Source organism: Anomaloglossus baeobatrachus, chromosome 1 (genome assembly GCF_048569485.1).
Source record: "Anomaloglossus baeobatrachus isolate aAnoBae1 chromosome 1, aAnoBae1.hap1, whole genome shotgun sequence".
NCBI classification, from domain to species: domain Eukaryota; kingdom Metazoa; phylum Chordata; class Amphibia; order Anura; family Aromobatidae; genus Anomaloglossus; species Anomaloglossus baeobatrachus.
The window spans coordinates 157851304-157869818 of record NC_134353.1 but is presented as its reverse complement, the minus strand read 5'-3'; the positions used below and the strand labels follow the sequence as shown (position 1 = coordinate 157869818).

Genomic DNA, 18515 nt, shown 5'->3' with positions numbered 1-18515 from the left:
TCAAATATGTTTCTTTTTTATATTTTTTTATTCTTTACATTATTTTTTAGTTCCCCTAAGGAACTTGAACCTGTAATCGATTGCAGTATATAGGGAGATCTCCAACTGGTAGCTGACTTTCATAGATGTAGCATGGTGGCAGCCATTGGGGCCTTCAACAGCTTCCGGCTGCCATGGTAACCCTCCGGTGCCCTGCCACCATGTCGCACAGTGTCCGAACTCTTTCACACTTCATTATTACCTGCATTGATTGGTCTGGTCAGAGCTTCTATTCAAACCCCCCGCAAAACAGGTTTTGGACACATGCGCCAACGAGACCATTGACTATAATGGTGCAGATGAAGTCACTATCTGCTCTGTCTTGCACCATTTTCGGGAATATACGCTTTTTGCAGGCGGATACCCAGACGTAGTAGACTGCGTCTTGGTGTCTGCTTCCAGTAAGCCTATATGCCCGAAAATGGTGTAGGACAAAGAAGATGGTGACTCCATCTGCACCATTATAATCAATGGTCCCGTTGGCGGTATGCGTCAAAAACCCGTTTTGCAGGGGGGGTTCAGATGGAAGCTCCAATGGGACCATTGAACGTAGGTAATAGTGCAGTTTAAAAGAAGCCATAGTGTGAACTATTACCCAGTACTCACAGACAAATGGCAGAAGATGTAAACTGCCCAGGCCAAAAAAACTAATGCACTGCCAGGATGCAGCAAGTCCTCCAATAAATGGAGACTTCACAGGTGCAAAAGGAGCAAATCACTACACCAATAATGGAGGGGAGCGATTGCTTGATGTAAAATTGCACACTTGTGGCTTGCATAGGTCACTATTCACACATGCAGGTTCACAGTATCTGGTAAGTAGCCTATTAGTTACACCCATCCCAATAGATGCAAGCGGGCTGCGCCAGTACTACATATGTGCTCCATGCAGGGACAGGGAGTATAGTATGCAAGGCCTAACAAAAAAAATGTATTGAAATCCATATGAAGGAGCCTGACTTTTTTTTTTTTTTTTTTCTTTTATTGAGATATTCAAGTACTACAAATAGAAGCCACTCCAAGAAATTGTGTCTTTTTGGAGGAGAGTTTTTCTGTTCCTCAAGTGTCTTTAAAGGGTTTTCCAAGATTTTATTATTTCATTTTTTTTTATATCCAGTCATTTGGTTTGACCTTGCCTAAAGGCCGCTTTACACGCTACGATTTATCTGACGATATGTCGATGGGGTCATGGTTTCCGTGACGCACTTCCGTCATCGTTAGCGATGTCGTTGCGTGTGACACCTACGTGCGACTCTGAACGATCGCAAATAGGGTGAAAATCATTGATCGTTGATACGTCGTTCAGTTTCAAAATAATGTTCGTCGTTTGGAACGCAGCAGACATATTGCTACCTTTGACACCCTGCTAACGACGAACAACATCCACACGACCGCCTTGCTCAAACAATATATCGCTGAACGATGTAGCGTCGTTGTTGAGAAGTGTGCATATGTCCGCTACAAAACAACCTATGCGCGATCTCGGCAATCGTAACAATGATCTGGGCGTGTCACATCGCTAACGAAATCGCTAGCGATATCGTTGTGTGTAAAGCAGCCTTAATTTGGAGCAGATTTCATCAGGAACTTAGAGAGTTATTCCCATCTCCAAAATCATACCCCGACATATAGTATAATAGCAATATTAGCAAATACCTCCAATCAGAAATGCAGCACAGTTCTCCCAACACAGAGCCTGACTTTTGAATACATTGGAAGAACCTTATTTTTAAATATATCAGTTTTCATTCCTGACTATTAAATAGAAATATACTCAGCCAAAAGTTTCAAATATGTTGTTAATTCCTTTTGTCCTGTGACCTTAGAGAAATTAGTATCCAATCCAGGCAGTGAGTGCTGCAAGCTATCACCATAAATATCTCCAGAATAGTCAAGGGAGCAGGAGGAATAGAGGAAAGATCGGAGATCCTGTGTAAGAACTGCTATCTGAGTCACGCGCTCGGAGGAATATTACTGTATGTGTAGGGAATTAATTTCTTTCCATCCTATATAAAGCTTACCTTACATACAGTGAAAGTGGTGCCTACAATTTTGCAATTTTGTTTGTGCTAATATTTAAGTAGGCTATTACTTTAGAAATATTGGTCAGATATCCACAAGTATCAAAGAGCTAAAGCGGGCTTTACACGCTGCGACATCGCCCGAGCGATCTCGTTGGGGTCACGGAATTTATGTCGCACATCTGGTCGCTTTAGCGATGTCTTTGCATGTGACACCGATGAGCGATTTTGAATCGTCGCAAAAATGTTCAAAATCACTCATCGGTGACATGGGGGTCCATTCTCAAATATCGCTGCTGATCGGTGTACGAAGTAGTTCGTCGCTCCTGCGGCAGCACACATCGCTATGTGTGACACCGCAGGAACGAGGAACCTCACCTTACCTGCGGCCGCCGGCAATGAGGAAGGAAGGAGGTGGGCAGGATGTTACGTCCCGCTCATCTCCGCCCCTCCGCTTCTATTGGGCGGCGGTTCAGTGACGCTGCTGTGACGTCGCTGTGATGCTGAATGAACCACCCCCTTACAATGGAGGCGGTTCGCCGGTCACAGCGACGTTGGTATGCACGTAAGTAGTGTGACGGGTCCGCGCGATGCTGTGTGCCACGGGCAGCGATTTGCCCGTGTCACACAACCGATGGGGGCGGGTGGTACGCATGCTAGCGATATCGGTTATGATATCGCAGCGTGTAAAGCGGCCTTAAATGTATAGATTTAAAGAGACATGGTGTACCGATTGATAAGACTTTCAAGACAAACCAGCTGTATCTATTGCTGATACGACATGATATATATATATATATATATATATATATATATATATATATATATATATATATAATCAACTTTATTAAATATGTTTTAAACTACTTAAAATGTTGAAATTGAAAGTACAAGAAACTGTACATTTCATTTTTTATTTTTTATATAATGTTTTTTAAGGGGAAATTGTCAGATAAATGTTTTTTTTTCTACCAAAAACTACATTTACTGGCAATTAAAAAATGTCTGATATATCATTTTCTGCTAAGGTGACATTTTTCCAGAGGGCCGCCAAAGACACTATTATTTGAAGCTCTAATCAATGACTTTGATTGCAATCACTTACTGTGATAACGAGAACCCGGGTGTAATAAGACATCAAACCACTAGGTGTCGCCAGGCTCACTAGTGGAGTGGATCTGCCAGGTTAGTACACTAGGTGTCGCTACACACACCTAGTGAGGAGCAGTCAAACAAGCCAGGAGTCAAAAGTCAGAAGATAACGTAAATGACAAAAGGGGGAAGCAAAGCCAGAGTCGGGACAAGCCGGGGTTGGTAAACAAAGAGGTCATGTATGTACAAGGGAGCGAGCAGAATCAGGGAACAAGCCGAGGTGAGGGAGTCAGGGAATCAAGTCAGTAGATAAGAAGACAGGAGGGGATAAGATCACTTATGGGAACCAGAAACGAGCACTACAAAAGAGGAACTATCACTGGCGACATTCTGGGAGAAACAGCTCCCAGATAAAGTGAAGCAATCACCCGGAACGAGGCTCCAAAGAACAGGCCCCTCCCATACAACACAGGGCTCGACCAGGAACCAGGGAAAAATTTGAGGCCCAGTATAGGCTCTGCAGGAGAACAGAGCACCACTGAGCAGAATCATGACACCAACGTACATTTACATAGGCCTTGAACCATAGTGAATTTTTAACTTGGAGCCCTAAACAATGACATTTGCATTTTGGACCCCAGTCAATGACAGAGTCACTTTAAGGCCCCGAACAACCACATAGTTTCCTTGATATTGATACTTTGTCACTTAGGACATACACATTGTCACTTGTGACCCGGAAGAAATTCTTTATTCTCACCTTGTTTTTCATTGCGGTAAAAACTCATTCAGTATGTAAGTGAACACCTTGGTCAGACATACCGTATAGTAGCACTCGTTTATTATCCCTCTAAAGTCTTACATATCCATCGAGAGTCACCAGAATTTCCGAATTTATATAATCCTCAAAGTCCTTCTCAATATCCGGGGTAGAGCTTTCTTTGAAATCCTACATATACTGGCTGTAAATTGGCTCTTACATAGTTGTATCCCATTTCTTGGAGTATTTAGGTTTACCCATAGAGGAATACTTTAGATATCCATATCCCACGCATTCGTATCCTGTTGCCTCTTGTTAATTATCATCTGACCAACTGAATGTGAAATGTGAGCATCTGTTGAGTTGTGGAAGTAGAGGATCTGGAATTACATTCAGCAGTAATGTGTGGTTTAGGCGAGGGATCAGACAAATAGCCCTCCACACTGCATTAATTAGGTGTGTCTGATACAGCGCAAGCGCTAATTAATAGAAACGGCAGGTGGCAAAGTACAGATGAAATGGCCCATTATAGCAATGTCTTTTTTAGCTGATCTGCCAACATTTTTGCAATGCAAATTAAAAAGATGGTGAAACAAAACCTGCGCTCAGGCAGATGACACATTGGGGCTGCCATAGAAGTAACCGCTCTACATTTGGAATTATTTGTGGCAGTAATATGCCGCTTACACAGTTTTATGCTTTATTCCTTAGCCACACAGTATTTGTGCGATAGTCATAAATGATCATTTGAGCTAGATTGCAGCTCGGTGGTATCTCTGTATAGCCACTGGACAGTTATTGTGGCTTTCCACTAGACGTTAGCTGGCCACCTCTGCTAATAATACGGTAAAGAAGGCTCCATTTCTACACTTAATAGGGTTTCCCCATTCCTTCTGATATTGCATTGGAATGAGCACAGCATTTTAATGTATTGCTCTAGTATACATGTAGTATGTGTAAAGGCGATTGGCTCTGCCCGTGAAGATGCAGGGGAGCGTGCTATATGCTCATGGCACCTTTAGCTGCAAATATTCGATTCTCATTGAAGTCAGGTTATCAATAACTCCAATGTACAAGCAAGAGGCAAGCCCTTGAAGGCAACACCATCTCCTGAATGAGAAACTACATTCTCATAAATATTGGGTCATCCTATAAACGGTTGTGTGTTTGTGACCCATCTGTCCAATGATACTAGTAACAATATTTTTTTTGTAATGCCTCCATGTTCTGTATACATTAAAAGTCTAAAGAGTTTTCCTGTCGTAATTTTTTTCTTCTAAAATTCTACTTTTATTGTTTGTAGATGTTTTACTATATGCATATATGGAAATTAATATGATTAACCGAGTTTGAAACTGATCTCCCAGCTGTGCGCTGCTTGATGTTTTTGGTCAGTTCTAGTCTGAGGTGTTGTCAGTCCAGCAGGACTCTATACTACATTTTGCACCCTACTTTTGCCTATGTACTACTTGATTTATCTCGCTACTTATGATTAGGATGTGTGCCACTCATGCCCTGTCAGACATTGCTTTGTCATGCCTGTGTACATGAAGTCAATAATGGTGACACATTCATCAGGAGAAGGAGTTACCAGGGGAAAATTATTTACTGGAATCATGGCACCTAATTGAGTGTGTTTACTGAAAGAGGAAAACTTCAGAAAAAATAATGAATTATGGTATTAATTTGTATTTTAGTATAGAAAGCTAAGCTTCAGCTACATTGTGCACATTACACAGCAGAGCTGAGCACTCTGAAACAAAAAAAAAAGCTCTGGGGGTGAGATAAAAGACTTGTTAGAAAGTTCATTAAGATCTTTCTCTATCTTTCTCTGCCTGTTTCCTCTCCCTTCTTGTCATTCCTCCATAGGACATATTGGTCTGTGCTACATAACAACTGCAGTTTATCTTGTCTTGAGCTGTTTTTATTTTTTTTTTAGATTGGATAACTAGTTCATGAGAACAAATTTGTCTGATAGGTGAGGAAGGAAGATAATTTCTCTGATTTAAGATATATTTAAAAAGTTTCTTAAAATCATCTGTACTAGTTATTTATGCAAAGTTTGTTGAAAGTACAGATCCTTTTTAATATTACCTTTTACATCTATTTGCAAATTTAAAAAAATACCTTGCTTTAAACCAGGCCAATATCCTTTAGACCTGCCTTGGCAGCCCACAGGTTAAACATTTTATTTTCTGCTGGACATTACACAGCTGAGCTGAGCTTTCTGGAAGTTAAAAGGCGTTGGGATGAGGTAAAAGACTTGTTAGAACGTTCACTATGATCTTTCTGTGTCTTCCTCTGCCTGTTTCCTCTTCCTTCTTGTCACTCATCCATAGGGCATTGTCTGTGTCACAAGACACTTCAGATCATCTTATCTTGAGCTGTTTTTATTTTTTTAGATTGGATAACTAGTTCATAGGAACGAAATGTCTGATAATTAAGGAAGGAAGATCATTTCTCTGATAAGATATATTACAAAGTTTCTTCTATTCACCCGTACTAATGATTTGTGCAAAGTTTGTCGAAAGTACAGTTCCTTTCTAATATTACCTTTTACATCTATTTGCAAATAAAGAAACTATATCTCAGAAGATCCCTTTAAGCTTACATTCTTTAAATTGTTTTAAAAGCAGCCTTGGCAGCCCACAGGTTAAACATTTTATTTTCTGCTGGATTTTGTTCAATGAAACCTGAGCATGGATGTGTTACTAATGTATTATGACAAGCCTTTTGACTTTCAGGCCAGAAAGGTTCTAGCTATCCTTTTCCAGTTGGAAAAAAAAAGCAGCATAATGGAAGAGCGTAGTGTGGGCAAGCATCATGCTCATCCCCTCTAAGTGCTCGTCCTTTTCAGGATGGCATGAGAGCCACAAAGCTTCAAGTGGCAGCGTTAAATATCATTTGCTTCATAATGCTTGAATCCATTTTCCGGAGACTGATCAGTGCTGTCGCTGTGATCATGATTATTTGTTTATTCTTCACCTTGGTCCGTGCGGAGTGATGACCTAGCTAATTTGCAGCACATGTAGGAAAATGTTTTAATATTCATTGCCGTTATCTCTGGCTTTGGAGAAAAGAGAGAACAATCGAGGTTACTGGTGCAGTAGGGAATTTTTTTTTAATTTTTTTTTTCCTGGCTGGATTGATGATCACAAGTGCATTATATAAGATGGGCTATGGATACAAGAGAAAACTTTAATGGATTATTAGGACAATCAGACTATGATCCTAATAATGGCGGTAAGTAATAAAGTGTCCACTTCCTTTGCTCGGGGTTTCCAGCATATGTTTTTTTCATTATGTTTAACAGCGCATTGCTCTAAACACCGCACTCCCAGCTTTACGACTTGCCCTTCATTTACTCGAAACTCCTGAAGTTCACGGCGCTAGGCTCATTGTGAGAACGGGATGTAATTAAAATGGCGCAATCTTCTGCTTACCGACGGCTTTTTCGAAACAATTTAATCATCATTACTTGTGGATACTGTAAATTGAATATCGCCCACCTAATTACATTAAACTCAAGGGTTGCATCTGCTAAGATTTCCAAATACCAAAAGTTCACATTTTACTGTCAAGAAGAGAGTTGTTCCTGTATTTGATCTGAAAGCTGCGCTTTATTGCATTATATCGTCAGGTACGGGCTGAGAAGGATACATGGTAATTAGCTATTTAATGAGGAGCCCTCACATAATAGACTCTTGGATACTTGGATAGAAGGTATTATATAGATGTTAAGCTAAATGAGATTTTCTTTTATGAGCGTTGCACTGTAACCGTTTCCATACTGCGCCAGGGTCTATAGTGGAATATTATGTTCTGGCCGCTTCATAAATACTCGTTAAGAAGTTTTCACTCTTCTAAGATGAACCAAAACTTGAAAATATCCCTTCTAATCAGACTTTTTTTTAATATGTGTAAATTTGCGCAGACAAACAATGTAATATGGTTTTATTACAGTTACAATTTTCTTTTGGAGCAACCGAAATAGGAAAAATAAAATAAATCAATTTATGTCATTTCTTATATAAAAAATGTAAATTCTACCGCATAATAAAACCATTACAATGTACTCTGAATTTATAATGAGATATTTCTGAGAGTTTCCTTCAAGCTTTGTAGTTAATATAATTAGTACATTGTGATACAAATATGCTAAAATGTGATCTAGTATCTCCGGTGCCCAGGGAAAGGCTGCCACCTCTGTGGGATGGTAATCCTCAATAACCTGGTGAGGAGGGTGTGAGATCCAGCTGATGAAGAACATATGAATATCTATGTACTATCTGTACAGTATCTATCATCTATATAACTATCAATATAGCTATATATACACTATATATACAATATACTCAGCTGTCCAGCAATTAAGTATCTATGTAAATATCTTTGTATTGTAAATGTATACACTATCTATCTATTATCTATCGTCTATCTATTATCTATCTCTGTATTATCTATATTTATCTATCTATCTATCTATCTACGTATTGTAAATGTATACACTTTATCTCAATCTATCCATGTATTTCTCTACATCTTATCTATGTATTATAAATGTATACACTCTATCATCTATCTATCTATCTATTATCTATCTATCTATCTATTATTTACCTACATCTATGTATCTATTATCTGTCTATCTAACTCTATCTATTTATCTACATCTATGATCTATCTTCTATTTCTATATTATCTATCTCTCTGTTATCTATCAGCTATCTATCTATCTACATGTATCTATCTCTCTATATGCTTTCTTTCTATCTATCTACAGATAGATCTGTCTATTCATCTCTCGATCTATGTATTTACCTAGAATGTTAATCCTTAATCTGTTATAGAATATCTTTGATTAAGGTAAATATAAATATCTATCTATTATCTATTTATCCATCTATCTCTCCATCTCTCCATCTATCCATCTATCCCTCTATCTATCCCTCTATCTATCCCTCTATCTATCCCTCCATCTATCCCTCCATCTATCCCTCCATCTATCCCTCTATCTATCTATCTATCTATCTAATATATATTTTCCCAGTTGTCAATTTATTACGTTTTATATTTATTACACACATTTATATTTCCCTTTTTATCTTTATTATACCATATATTTACCCATATGAAGCCTAAAATCTAATTTCTGAATCTCATTCATTTGGATGCATCAGATGGATGCATTTTATAGGACGCTACAGAGCAAATCTTTGGCCCATACTAGTAGACAGTATTATCTTAAGAAAACTTTAGAGAAAAGAAAACCTATATTCCGCTCTATATAAGATACTACATGATGTGGCATCAGTGTCTTCAGTGCTAACAATGTATAATGGTATGAGTGCCCAATGACAAGCCGATCCCTGCCGCCAGCACATTGTTTGTGTCCAGGCTGCTCCTGCGATTGCCCCGCTGTCTTCTGACCTGTAGAATTGATTGTGTGCCGGATTCTCTCTGGAGACACTTGACTTGCATTGAACCGCCGGCCAGACAGCTGGACTGGAAAGAACTGAAGGTGTTAAGTAAAGACAAATTCTGCCCTTGTAGTGGAAAATCAGACTTTAATTAGTTACTTGGTTTCTCTTAGTTTAGTATTTGACGTTTGTTCGGCTCTAGTGGGTCTGTAAATTATTGTAAGAAAACAGGGATTGTTCCAGGGAGAGAGTTGATTGATTTTTGCTTGTTATAACCATTTCACATTTAAGAGCTATGTACGGCTTGCTTGTTTTCACTTAGTTATTTGTCGCCATGTTATTTTTTTTCTCTTTTCTATGTGGATTCATTAAGAACACCCAACCTATTCACAAGTTTAGTTTTCTCTTTGTGAAGTAATGACTTATTTTCCCAGTTCACCCCCTATAGAGTCCCTTTATGACACACAATAAAATCCTGCCAGACAGGACAAATTGCAGAGAGGTAGGTTAGCAAGATTAAAGCTATTTTTGTGCCAGGGGATTGGAAATATGTGGGAAGGGGGAAATAGTTTTTTCTATGTAGACATGCCACAAATAGTTCATATTGTAAGATTTGCTGTCTGGCTGAATTATGAGAGAGTTTAATCATTGCCTGCTATTGTGATTAGAAGGCCATAGAAGTAATGTACAGCCGAGCCATGGGCATCTGGAAAGCTTTTACTTATTATTAAAACTGTTGTCATATTGTCCATTCTTATATTTCTGGAAATGTAATTTTCAGCAGAGCAATTAGCTAACCATTTACAATGACAGAGCTAAGAGCTAACATGATGACAAATGAATACAAAAGTCTTTCCCAAAGAGCTTACACTTTACATAGATCACAGTGTGGAATTAACTCTGAATTGGTTAATCACATATCATTAGTTCAACCAAGCAATATGGAGTCTGTCCTGTATGCTCTTCTAATCACTGAATACATTTCTTGTATTATCTCCTGGTACCTTGTACATAAAAATGTTTCATACTTAAACAGGTTTTCCACTACTAATATGCCCCCCTTTCTTTTATCCTAACTCTTCCTAACTAACTCTTTCCTAATATAGGTCTGCTATCTAATCTGCTCTTGTAAGCTTATCTCTAAGAGGTTCGTCAATACCTTTATTGTTGATGTAGCTTTGATCCTTGCAGCTGCAGACCATAATGGGACCAAGTGAGCAGGGCACTTCACTGAGGCAGCCCAGCCTGCTTAATTGGTCCAATTTCAGTCTGCAGCCACAAGGATCAAAGCTACAACAACAATAAAGGTATTTGCTAACCTCTTAGAGATAAGCTTACAGGAGCAGAGTAGATAGCAGATCTACATTGATTGGGAAAGTGCTACTTAGGAATAGTTAGGCTAAAAGAAAGGGGGTCACATTAATAGTGGAAAACCTCTTTAAAAGGGGTTGTCCGAGACATTTATACAGCTGGCCCCTTAGAATAGGTCATTAATAACTTTTAACCCATGTCGATCAGCTGTTCCCGATACCAGCAGCCAGTGGAAGTGCTCAGCTCCATCAACTGTATAGTGGTCAAGGTCGGGTACTGCTCATCCTCACCCTATTGATTCAAATAGGGGCAAATGTGCAGTACTCGGGCCACAGCTACTATACAGATGACAGAGTTGTGCTGTGCGGCTCCACAACTGAGCCCTTCTGCCAACCATCGACACTGTCAGCAGCTGATCAGCACTGGTGCCAGGTGTCACACCCCCACCAATCAGAGATTGATGACCAATCCTAAAGGTGCACCATTAATGTAAAAATCTCAGAAAATCACTTTAAGTATTTTTGTTTTCTTTGAAATTGACTCTCGAATGCCCCTAAAATAGGCTTATTACATATTTACTACTAGCAAATCGACTCAATGTTGTAGTATGCATTGAAGATATAAGTAAACGGAAAAACGAGGTAGAAAAATAAAATAGTCACAAAAGTATTAAGGATATTGGTGTGCATCTTTACTACTGGCTTACTTGTACTGTGATTCTGCTTGCTGCCGTTGTGCTTGGAGGTTTGGGTGAGGGTCCGGTTTCCCCCAATGTCGTGATGTCAGTTGGTTACAATGAAACCATGCAGGAAATTGGCATCAACTTGTGAATAAATTATGTTCTGTCTGGTGATATGCCATTAACTATTATTTGTTGAGGTCATAAATAGTAAAGTACCTGTGATCCGCTTAAAGGTCGTCCATCATTTGAGACAGCTTTTTATTTACTTAAATGCATGTAAATGGGGATAAAAATAATTTTTGAAATTGTGTTTCATTAAAAGTTTTGCACCATTTCCCTTTTATATGCTCTGCGTTGTACTATCTATTGGTGGCCTCAGAGAGAGTTAACTGAGAATCCTTCAGTGAGTGCACTTTGAAGGTCTGATTGGGAGTTTATAACTTTGTTTTGAGTTATTTGTCCTCTTTCATAAGCTTCCCTTAGTTGATTGATGACTACAGTCCACATGAAAGAAATATGTGCAGGAAAATAAAAAGCATGTAAAAGTTGCAAAATTTATAATGAAACCCAAATGCTAAAATGATTTGTAGTAATTCATGCATTTAGGTAAGAAAAAAAATAAATAAGTAAATAATATATGTGTGTGTGTGTGTGTATATATATATGTGTATATGTATGTGTGTGTGTGTGTGTGTATATGTATGTATGTATGTGTATATATATATATATATATATATATATATATATATATATATATATATATATATATATTTATATGTACATACATACAATCTACAATCTCATTACTAAATGGCACTACTTCTGATAATGTCATATGTCCGCTAAGATCAAAAGGTCTTGAAGCTCAACATGTCTGTTCCCCGACATCATCTATTGGAGAAGAGTTCGGAGGTGGAAGCATAGAAGCTCAGCTCACCAATTGAAGGAGGCATTCGTTGCAATGGAATTTGTTCGTGCCGGCAGGGCAGTAGAAACCATGGAGAAAAATCCAGGAATCCGTATCTTCCTAAAATTATCCTCTATATTCCATTAAGTCATAAAAAGGTTCAAGTCATCTCAGGACATAAAAGATGTTTTTTGAAGGCAAGTGGTTTAGAAACAAACGGGTTTTTATATTTCTATAACAGTTTGTTTGTCATCTAATTTGTTTTTTCGTACTCACGTGTCCAACAGGATATGACATAAGACTCGACAATGTTGTGTTTTTCCTATACAATGAATAAGGACTTCCGTCCGAAATGCATTTGTTTCTAAATCACTTGCCCTTGAAAAATATTTTTCAATGTCCTGAGATGACTTTAAGCTTTTTAATGACTTAATGGAATAAAGAGGATGATTTTAGGAAGACGCAGATTGCTAGATTTTTCTTCATGGTTAGGAGATCGGAGGTCTCCATAGCCATAAGATAGTTTGCTGGTTTTGCCAATAGCAGGGCTGTGGGTTCTTCTCTTATTTATATGGGCACTTTAGTAAAGGAAGGATGTTACAATTATAGAGCCGATTTAGAAAACTGAAAAATAGTTATGAGTGTGCACCAAGGAGGTAAAGTGCTCAGTACTCAAAACGAGAAGGTCGGATGCTCGGACGGGCTCAACTCTAGTATGGAGTATAATGGAAGTCAACGGGGAACTCTAGCATTTATCCAGAAGAACTTCCAGAAAAATGCCCGCGTTTCTCAATGATTTCCATTATACTTGGCCACTAGACTTGAGCCCGTCCGAGATTCCGACCAGCTCATTTCGATCACCGAGCACCCAAGGAGCTTCGTGCTCTCTCATCACTACTGAAAATACATTGTGTTCATTACAGACACACACTTAGATTTCAAGTAATTAACCTCTGTAAGATATTTTCTTACAATTTTGTAATTGTACATGAATGTATTCCCTAAGCCCACAGTTCCAGTTCTCAGAAATACAGCACACGGCACGGTTCATTAGTAGGACACCAAATGACAATATCCAGATGCGTCTTCACTGATATATTTCTGCCCAAAGCACAAGAGACGTGACGTGACAATGTAGAAACAATGGCCTGCAGAAAAAAAAATTGTTTAAAAGAACAGAGAGTCCTCAGTGGTTGATACCTTTTAATGGCTAACTGAAAAGATGGTAATAATTGCAAGCTTTCGAGACTACTCAGGTCTCTTCATCAGGCATGGTATAACACAAAATCTGAAGAGTCACTTTGGATAAGAAAATTATGTCGCTGTCCAGTTGTGCGCGTTTCTTCAGAAGTGTCTTTAGTTCCATAAAGATGCGGTACATTCTGGTATCCTCCATTTTGATACAAGTGGCCTGCAGAAGTAATTCTACATTGTCTGCATATTCAGGTCTACTCATGCAAATAAGAGACATCTGACCTGTACATCTAAGCCTCCAATAACCTTAACAGAGCCTGACTTAGGTGATAAACTAACACATTGATCACTCACAAAGTGTTAAAATTGCCTGCTAATTCAACACTTTCTCTACTGAAAAGTTGTTAGCTTAACACTTCTTTCTTTTTTTTTTTTTATTGAAAACTCCACTCCATGGAGGACTTACACAGTACAATTCTGGTATTCAATCCCCAAATTGTTTAGTTAATTAGTTTTATAGCAACCACCAGTAATGAAGTCGTTCTTTCTGTCTTTTTATTTTAATGAAGGCCTGTTTGCTCATTTTTAATTGTTTGTCCCAGTCAGCATGTATACGGCAAAGTAGGCCTCAGAGCACTTAGGAAGATATGACTAAATGAGCGTAGAAAGCTTTATTAATTTAGTCAGTCTTACAGGGTCCATATAGGTCTGTAGTTAATGTGCGGTGCCGTGGTGTTAATACCAGCGTTACATGAAGTTATAAATAACAGCCAGGACGCTTTCTCATCCATTAAGTTTTTGAACCATTATAGAAAGTTGGATGTGTTAATTGCTTTTTATATAAAAGGACAATAGGCGCGATGGTAATCCTGCCCGCTTCTGTATACAGTATATGTATCCGCCTCCAAATGCAAGACTGTAATGCCAACAAACTATCTTCATACAGTAAGCTGGCCATACAAATTATATGCTGGCGGCTGAGCATTGCTATTGTCGATTGTCCAGCTGAAAGCCATGTCAGGCAAATCTCTCATACACAGGTAACACTCGCTCGGCTGGTGCAACTTTGTTTTCCATGAGAATTCAGCCAACTCACACATCAGCCATTAGGTTATGTCCAGGAGAGCAATGCAATTGGCAGTCCGACATCAGACATACGTGATTGACATTTTTCCCAATCATTCATCAGCCGGCACCCTCATACACTCGCTCAACCGGCACTCCTTTGTTGTCTGTAAGAAAGCCGCCAGCTCTCACATTGGCCATTAGGTTATTTCTAGGGAAACAATGCGATCGGCAGTCTGACATCAGACATATGTGATTGACATTTCTCCCAAGCATTCGTTAACCATACACAGGGACACTCGCTCGGCCGGCGCTCCTTTGCTCTGTATGAGAAAGCCGCCAACTGACACCTCGGCCATTAGGTTATCTCCAGGAAAACATTGTGATCGACAGTCCAACATCAGACATGCGTGATTGACATCTCTCCCAATCATTCGGCAGCCAGCAACCCCATATACATAGGGAGACTCTCTCAGCCTGGCGCTCCTTTGTTTTCTATGATAAAGCTGCTGGCTGACACATCGGCCATTAGGTTATCTCCAGGAGAACAATATGATTGTCAGTCTGACATCAGACATGCGTGTTAAACATCTCTCCCAATCATTAGTCACACTCGCTCGGCCAGGTGCTCCTTCATTCTCTATGAGAAAGCCACCGGCTCACACATCGACCATTAGGATATGTCCAGGAGAAGAATGAGATTGGCAGTCCAACATCAGACGTGTGATCGACATCTCTCCCAACCATTCGTCAGCCAGCACCCCCATACACAGGGACACTCGCACGGCCAGGTGCTCCTTCGTTCTCTATGCGTGATTGACATCTCTTCCAACCATTCATCAGCTGGAGCCCCCATACAGTTGACCATTGGCAGACATTAGTCTGATGTGTACGGGAGCCTTAAGATGAGTTTTGTTCATGACATAATTATCAGTTTCCTATTGCAGTTTCCTTGATCTCTCAAGGATACCAGGGCTGTGGAGTCGGAGTCGGAGTCGTGGAGTCGGAGTCGGAGTCGGAGCTCATTTTGGTGGAGTCGGAGTCGGAGTCGGAGTCGGTATAAAATGCACCGACTCCGACTCCTAAAATATATAATAAATTGTGGACAGTCGTGCAATGCAGAATGTGCTGAATATTTTACTAAATAATAACATTTAGTATAATGCTTATATTTAAGTGATAAATTTATTGTAGTACAATGTGAACATCAGACATTTAATTGTTTTTATGATACAATAATCAAGATAATTGGATAGAACATAAAATATTTATTGGAATACAACTTTAGAACACAAAAAACTAATAAATTGTAAATATGTTATATATATATATATATATATATATATATATATATATAGTGTATATACACACACAAGATATATATGTAATCTACTGTATATTACATAGTGTATTACATATTTACAATTTATTAGTTTTTTGTGTTCTAAAGTTGTATTCCAATAAATATATTTTATGTTCTATCCAAATATCTTGATTATTGTATCATAAAAACAATTAAATGTCTGATGTTCACATTGTACTACAATAAATTTATCACTTAAATATATTTTATGTTCTATCCAAATATCTTGATTATTGTATCATAAAAATTATTAAATGTCTGATGTTCACATACACACATTCATGTACTACAATAAATTTTTCACCTAACTATAAGCAATATATGTAGGAGTCGGAGCCGGAGTCGGAGTCGGAGCCGGAGTCGGAGTCGGTGCAAGAGAATTTGAGGAGTCGGAGTCGGAGTCGGAGTCGAAGGTTTGGCTTACCGACTCCACAGCCCTGAAGGATACAGTAGGCAATTACATACACTGCATTTCTCTAAATTATTTTCAGACTGTAAAGGGAGACAAGAAAATCATAATCTGTGCAGAATACAAGGATAAGAAAGCCTATATTCTCTAAGGTTGATGAAGAGTACTGATGTTACTGAGTATGTCTTTTTGGTAACTGGTTCATCCTCTTACCATAGCAGACCAACCTGTACCCTTTGTAAATACTTCACTTATTTCTCCTGATACAAGCACTGTATGTATCAGATAATTACACTAAATACCGATAACTTATACACAAACAAAGATCATCAAGGATTAACTTCAATAAAGGAGGATGGGGAGTGGTTTCCAGATTAATGCTTACTATATTAGGGTTTTTGTCATACAAAAAAAATTCTGAACGCGTATTGGTTTTCCTTTCATACAAATGGTAAATTTGCATGGATTATGAGGAAAAGTTGCTGCCAGTGGGGTAGTTTGCTTTCATGGAGGTCAAAAGGATCAGGAATGTTGAACTCCAATAGCGTTATCCTTCTTAATACTGAGTTATTCTGACAGTGAATATTTGGAAAGCTTCACATTGCATGGATATAGCATGTTAGGTCTATTTTAATCTGATGTGTATGGTGATCTTAAAGTGGTTGATCACCTTTGGGAGCCTATTTCTATATATTTAACTTTAAAGCAGCACTCCAGCAATTTCTTTTATTGCACCCTTTGTTACCAGTCAATAACGTGTGTGAACTGAGTGCATTAAAATACTTACCATTTCCAGCACTACACCCCTAAAGGTACTGTCACACTTAGCGACGCTCCAGCGATCCCACCAGCGATCTGACCTGGCAGGGATCGCTGGAGCGTCGCTACATGGTCACTGGTGAGCTGTCAATCAGGCAGATCTCCACAGCAATCAGAGATCAGCCAGCAGCGACCCGTGTAACGACGCTGTGCTTGGTAGCCATAATACACATCGGGTTACTAAGCAAAGCGCTTTGCTTATAGTTACCCAATGTGTACCTTGGCTATGTGTGCAGGGAGCAGGCTTCTAGAAGCTGCGGACGCTGGTAACCAAGGTTAATATCGGGTAACCAAGCAAAGCGCTTTGCTTGGTTACCCGATGTATACCTTGGTTACCAGCGTCTGCAGAAGCCGGCTCCCTGCTCACTGCACACTCAGATCGTTGCTCTCTCACTGTCAAACACAGCGATGTGTGCTTCACAGCGGGAGAGCAATGACCAAAAAATGGTCCAGGACATTCAGCAATGACCGTTGACCTCACAGCAGGGGCCAGGTTGTTGCTGGATGTCACACACAGCGACATCGCTAGCAAGATCGCTGTTGCGTCACAAAAACCGTGACTCAGCAGTGATGTCGCTAGCGATGTCACTTAGTGAGACGTGGCCTTAACTTACATAGCCGAAGTTGTCACCAGATGACAGAGATGGTCACTTTTATACATAGTAGAGCGTTTCCTCTAGCTTCCTCTGATGACCTCTTAGGTCCACAGAGCAGTGCTGGGCTACATTCTCATGAGCATTAGCCCATAGGTCTACTTTTACTGTAAGTAGATGGCCTGTCCACTATAATAGGATAATGTCATCAAACATTAGGAAGTACGAAACATTGATAAAAATGAGGTTAAAACTCAGGACATAAAGCCCTTACACCCACAGAGCATGAAATGACCGACGTGGTCTTACAGGGAAGTATAGACATTGTTCAGTGCCCTAACTGAGAATTCCTGCAGAGAATCTGATTTTGCCTGCTGCTTCTCAACATCAGTCCAAGAGGGATGCCAACAGGTCAGAAATGTACAACTTCCCTAATTAGCACCTATTTATCGTCTTGACCTGGTCTTAATTATCTCTGGAGCTGCAGATGTGTCTGCACAAGCTGCCCTGTTCATTTGTAATATTTATACTCATTTGGATGCTTCTAAGAAAGCAAATAATTGCATTATTTTTTTTTTTTAAAAAAGAGAGGTCATTCAATGATCTGGCCTGGATTTATGGTGGGTGATCAGAGCCAGTGCATTTGGTTGGTCATATATCAATGTTTGTCCTAAAAAAAGGAAAGGAGTTTTCATTTACATGTAAAAATCAATAAATACTAAGTATTATCTATGTTCTGCACCTTTCTATTTTACTTAGTGTTTCATTTTCTCTTGGATTGCTGTCAGAGAATGGAAACAATCAGGCTTGGACTGGCCCACAGGAGGACAGGTGAATCCC

The 18515-nt window shown here is 39.2% G+C and overlaps 1 protein-coding gene across 20 annotated transcripts in view; it reads left to right on the top strand.

Moving 5' to 3' along the window:
* The window catches only part of TENM3 (teneurin transmembrane protein 3), a 1857795-nt gene that overhangs the window by 1203891 nt on the left and 635389 nt on the right, over positions 1–18515 (top strand). Inside the window, exon 1 of one of the 20 annotated variants that reach the window (XM_075347178.1) lies at positions 7135–7155. The exons of 18 other annotated variants lie outside the window; for them this stretch is intronic. The gene's annotated coding sequence lies outside the window, so the exon portion shown is untranslated. Of the gene's footprint in view, positions 1–7134; positions 7156–18515 lie in introns of those variants that run through there. One more of the 20 variants, XM_075347176.1, reaches the window with a different exon arrangement.